Source organism: Rattus norvegicus, chromosome 18 (genome assembly GCF_021556685.1).
Source record: "Rattus norvegicus strain SHRSP/BbbUtx chromosome 18, alternate assembly SHRSP_T2T, whole genome shotgun sequence".
Classification (NCBI taxonomy): Eukaryota; Metazoa; Chordata; class Mammalia; order Rodentia; family Muridae; genus Rattus; species Rattus norvegicus.
This window is the reverse complement of record NC_141551.1, coordinates 30,888,960-30,894,959: the sequence shown is the minus strand read 5'-3', so window position 1 is coordinate 30,894,959 and position 6,000 is coordinate 30,888,960.

Here is a 6,000-nt window from a genome sequence, read left to right as displayed (position 1 = left end):
GGCACGTGGCAGCATCTTGATTTACATCACCTACGATCTGGTCATGGGAGACTAAAGTCTTCAGACCTGTGTCCTGCTCCCTGGCAGCAATGAGGAAAGCAGAAAAACTGAAAATGACATGACCCTGAGAGCAGAGGGGTGACAAAGAACCATCAGCCCAGGGTCTGGGGAGTTCTGGTATCCAGGGAGGCAGGCTCAGCCGATGGGACATCCAGTGCCCTTCTCAAAAAAACAAATAGGAAGCAAGAAGTCAGGTGTCGTCGGCAGAGGCTGCAGCAGCTCGGCACAACGCCATGGAGAAAAGCAGGAATACAGTGTCCACCAAACGTGGGAGTGCCTGAAACCCCCAGTCTTGGGCCAGGACTGTCAAAGGACTGTAGCTTAGGGTTAGATGGATTGGAAGCAGATGGGCTTTGCAGAGCCTCAGCCAACATCCAATTAACTTAATTTGTCAAATTAGAATGAGGTGATCCCAGGCTGCTAGGGTTCCCAGGTGCCTTGCAGAAGCAGCATAAATACTCCCTGGAGACTAGAATCACATCCTAGAACATCCTCTCATCACTTCCACTAACAATTTTCACATACAATTTCAGCATACATAAAAATAACCAAGGACACATGGAAATAAAACAGCACGATTCAGCAGAAACGACTTTAATAGAAAAAGTCCCAGAGAACTACAGCATTTTGGAGCTAGCAGAAAAGACTTTAAAAATAACCGTGAATGGGTGGCTGGGGTGGTTCAGTGAGTAAGGAGGCTCACCACCATGACTGTGAATGGGTGAGTGAGGTGGTTCAGTGAGTAAGGAGGCTTACTGCCACGCCCTGATGACTGGGGTTCGCTTCCTGGAACCCACCTGGCGGAAGGACATAACCGACATCCTCAAGCTATCCTCCGACTCCTTCTGTACCTTCTGCCGGCATGCACGTACCCATGCAGATATGTGGACATCAACACTCACAACATAAATAAATGAAAAGAACCTCATGTTATGTTTACAAAATAAGATAAAACGCATGGTAAGAAATATCAAGAACTAAGAGCTTATAAAAAAAGATGATTTGTCAGACTAACCAAATGGAAATTTAGAACTGAAAAATATACCTGCAAAACTTTATGATGGCAGAGGAAGATGGGTCTCTGTGACCTTAAGGTCAGCACATCCCATGCCAGCCAGGGCTACGGAAAGAGACCCTGTCTCGAAAACAGACATCAACAAAACCAAGACACTGAACGCAGGTGACTAACAAGTGAGACCCAGCTGAAGGGAGACTGGGTACCCTAGGAAGGAGGTGTGGGTCAAAAGAAAACACAGACTAATAATGTGACGTAAAACTGCTATAAGGAGGACGTGAAAGATGAAAACTGAGATTTCTAAAGGGAAGTGAGAGAGAAAAAGGAAGCAGCAACAGGTGGAGAGAAAATGGCCGAAATGCTGTTAACCATGGTCAAAGGCATCACGTGACACATTCTGGACGCCTAGGGTGCCAGCGGCAGACAGAAACCAGGAAAGTAGAAATTAGTGAAATTTAAACAACTCAGATGATGAAAGAAACTTATCTATCATCCAGGTTATAGGTTATAGGCTCTAAAAACTAAAAAGAAGTTAATATAGGTTCAGGAACTTTTACTAACACAAAAACTAAAGGGTGCTCTTTGTGGAAAAACAAAATGGTTGAAGATGACAGATTAAAGAAATGAAGTACAGAGATACAACATAACGATTCTGCTGGAGCCTAGGAAACATGAAAATATCATTTAAAACTAGGAGAGCAGAGGCAGGAGGATGGCCTTATACATCAAAACTCTGTCATAAACAAAGAATATAAGTAAGTGAAATATTAATAAGATAGGAAATTAAAGACAGGAGTGGTTGCTTATGCTTGTCATCTGGAATATGCTATTCCAGAGGCTGAGGCAGGAGGATCACCCGTTTGATTCCAGCTTGGACACTTTAGAAAGACTTTGTCTCAAAGTACATTAAATTGGCTAAGGACGCAGCTCGGTGGTCCAGCGCTTGTTCAGCACGTGTGGAGCTCTGGGTGTAATTCCCAGTAGAAGGGGAGTACATAGGCTTATGTCTAGGAAGGTTGGCTATTACATTAAATATAAATGAATGAATTGCTTTAATTAAAAGTCAATTATAGATCTGGCTAAAACCCTATGTACTGTTCATAAAAAAACTGAAGCTTTGTATTAAAATGAAATTATAGAGTAGTAGTATAAATGCTAATAAAAATTATAATAAAGTTAATAGGACTTGCAGTACTGCTGTAGAAAGTAGACTTTTAGGGTAAAAGCAACATGAATAATGAAGAATACACGATGATAAGAGATTTTCATTCCCTCTATTTATAAAATTTGCGCACACCATATAATACAGCCTCAAATTATAAAGATGGCACTGTCGAAGGCCACAGGCGGTGAGCAGGTAAACACGCGGGGAGATATGATTATTTGAACATGCTTGCTTTATTTTGTGGACCCAACCATGACAGAATTCAAGTTCCTCAAATGTTCATGGCATTGTCACCTTGAAAGAAAACAATAGCACTGAAATCTCCTACCTTGATTTCTGTACAGTACAGCCACATCTGTGACTTTCTTTGTCTGCAGAAATGTGAGAAGCAACTCCCAATGTATCGGCAATCTTCTCAATAGCATAGTCTTGGAGCAGCTTCAGGCCACGTACCTGAGTGAGGATGGCGTGGAGGTGGTCTTCCCAGTCAACTGCAAATGGGTAAGTCGATACTGGTGAATGTATTAGGCAGAGGTGTGTGTATGTGGAATAAAATGGGAGTTTATTAGATTTGGTTTATACTCTAGGCCTGGGAAGTCCAGCAATGGCCATCTGCAGGCTGGAGTGCTGGAGAGGCAGGGACCCCATAGCTGTGCCCATGAAGCTGATTCCTCAGTCACAATCCAACCCTGAAGGCATGGGCCGTCCCTGGAGAGTTGCTGATGTTAAATCTGCACTAGAAGGCTAGAGAAACTGGAATCTGTCAGCGGAGGACTGCACAGCATGCACAGATGCACGTCCCCAGGAAGCGGCGAAGGTTGCATCTGACCCTGATTCTGCCTTCCACCTCTTCACATCTGGGCTGCCAGGGAGACTGTATTACCCACACTGAGGGAAGGTCTTCTGGCCCTGAGTGATTCCTCTCTGGAACCACTGACAGACTGCTTCCATAACAACCATCAAGATTTCCCGGCCTTCGTTACTTCAAGTCACTGGAAGAGTATTTATAACCATAGCATATCCTACCCTTTCCTGAGTTAGAGCTGGGGGCATCGGGGAGTAGTGGGGTAGGGTGTTCCTGGGTAAGGAAGTTTCCAGGAAAGGGAGCTGAGGCAGGGAAAACAGATCCCAGGAAGAGCTTATGAAATCTGGTTGCAGGTGAATTTGAAGGACCTTCTGTTTAGTGATAAGCTGTGGATATTGTCCTTGAAGTTGAAGGCTGTAGTTTGGAGAGTGCTTGAATGTTAGCACTGATGGAGACAGCGCGTTTTGAGACACTCGGGGGTTGGAGGATGTGTGGATTAAGTGGAAAACCACCACCAGTAACCTAGCTGGATTTGCTTGATTCTCATGCCCTCTAGAGGTAGTCACGATAAGGAATTTGGTGGAATTTCTCCAAAGTCAGATGCACATGCAAAGGTTTGTGTTTCATCACAAAGCAGGAAACCAGACAGGACTGTCTCTTTTTCTTATCTTTCCGGAAGCCCTTTCTAGACAAGACTTTCTCCACCATTTTGTCCATATTCTTGGAGCAGTATTCTTACTTTAGAGCCCCTGTCTCTAAAGTCACCTTATCTCATTACACCATGGACGAGCCTGGCTCCCAGAGTCAATGTCCATTGTTCATTCTTACCTCAGTAAATGTCCTTGTTGCTAGTGCTTAACCAACCTGAATTTTTGTGGCTCATTTGAGTAATGACTAATCTGCTTCTTTCGCTCAGTACCCCTATAGGAAGCCACGACAAAGGATTCAGCATGTAACCGTTCAGGTTTTATGTGATGTTTTTGCATTTGGTATCTAAAGGCCTGACAGGGACAGACATAGGTGCTCAGTGAACAAGTCATGACCTGCTAATCAGGCAGCAAGAGACAGCCCTGGTGACCAGCAATCTTCATGAATTTTTGTTCTGTTTCTGAAACAACTCTAAAAATGCCACTCGCATATTGAAATTGATAATTGATACGTTAAGGGTCACCTATGCCAACCCCTTCAGGGCTCGGAGAATGTGGCAGAAGAGGAGGCAGCAAGATTGTCAGAGCCAGAAGACAGGGAGGAGCGCTACAGAATAAATTCTTTCCACTCTAACATGCACATCATACTCATGGACCAGCGGCAGCTGTGGCTACCGTGTTGGACATGCACAAGACTGGGCCTGACAACAGGCTGACACGCATGGGGAGGAGCCCACGTGCCCCCACCTTTCCCTGAGGAACTATTAGTACTTAATGGCTACTGGAAGAAGAGAGATAGTTTCTTCAGTGGTACAGCTAGTGGTAAGTTGTTCGTGCTTTCGTAATCTCTCACCCATGTCTGTGTAAGTAACCATAGTTACTTAGTTGTGAACACATTACACCCCCTGGAAACATAAAGTGATCTAATTGAGGGAAAGGGAGTTCAGCAAGAGGAGAAAAGGAAGAAAAATGGTAATGGGGGTGACTTTGATCAAAATACCTTACATTCATGTACAGAATTTTCAAAACAATTAATGACTAAAAGGATTCCAAACCTCACAAGTTCAAGATCTAAGTAGGCTACAGAGCAAGTCTAGCCTGGGCAATAAAGCAAGACCCAGGCTCAAAATAAAAAGTTAAAAAAGCAGTAACTTGAGCTAGAGTTCAGTGGTGGAATGCTTGCCCAAGGTGGATAAAACTCCAGGCTCAATTCCCAGAATAGTGTCAAACAAAAGTCTCAGAGTCACAAGAAACATCAAACCTCTCATGTTTTTCCACACACAATATTTTAAAATGTTATGTTAGGTTCATAGGGCTTGAAGATTATAACTGGAATTGAAGAAAATACTGAAACTTTAAACTTACACTGGGACGACATTCTTTAAGAATATTTCTGTTCTTCTAGGACTCGGGAGAGATGGCTCTGGGTGCAAAGCACTTGCTTCACAAACTGGAGGGTCAGAGTTTGCACACTAAGCACTGTGGTAAAAGCTTGGCTCTTTACAGCAGGCTTGTTTCTCTGCTTACCATCCTAATACTGGGAAGTGAGACAGGAGGGTCCTGGGGGTTTGCTGGCCAGACAGCCTAACGGACTGCAGGCTCAAGCTTCAAGAATCCAATCACAAAAAATAGGATAGACACCTGACAAGCCCATAAAATTGGTGTACACACACACACACACACACACACACACACACACACACACTTAGGAGTAAGGAACTGTAAATTTTCTAATTTTCTTGAATTTCTTCTACAGTTCTAGCACTCAATAGTCAACTTCTGAGGGGAAAATGCTCAACATGGAAATGCTTAATTTATCAAATTGGTTTAAATTATCAAAGGAAGCTTCTGGAACGTTTGGGAACTTGAAGATTTTTTTAATTTACATTTTAGACAAAGACACCTTACTCAGATCTGTACGAATGGTAATCATGTCTACAAACACAGACATGTTCTGAGGTAAACCAGTTTTTGGAAAACCTGGGGAAAGACTTAAAAACTCATTCTTGCAGACACCACCCTTGTGTAATGGGGCACAGTCGCCTGCAGAGGGCAGTGTTGGATAAGTGGTTGACTGCTACTCTGGCTCTTTCTCAAGAGAAAGGGCACTGGAAGGGTTGGAAGACCAGTCTGGGCAGCTTGAGCCAGTTTTCTCTAGTGTTTGCACAGTGAATTACTCATAGGGAAATGTCTCCAAGGACAAGGGACACCAGAGATTCCATCCTGTACCTAGACTCAGCCTGGGACAGTTAACACACACGAGCTATACTCTCTCCCTTCAAGAACTGAACTTGGAAGGAAACTGAAG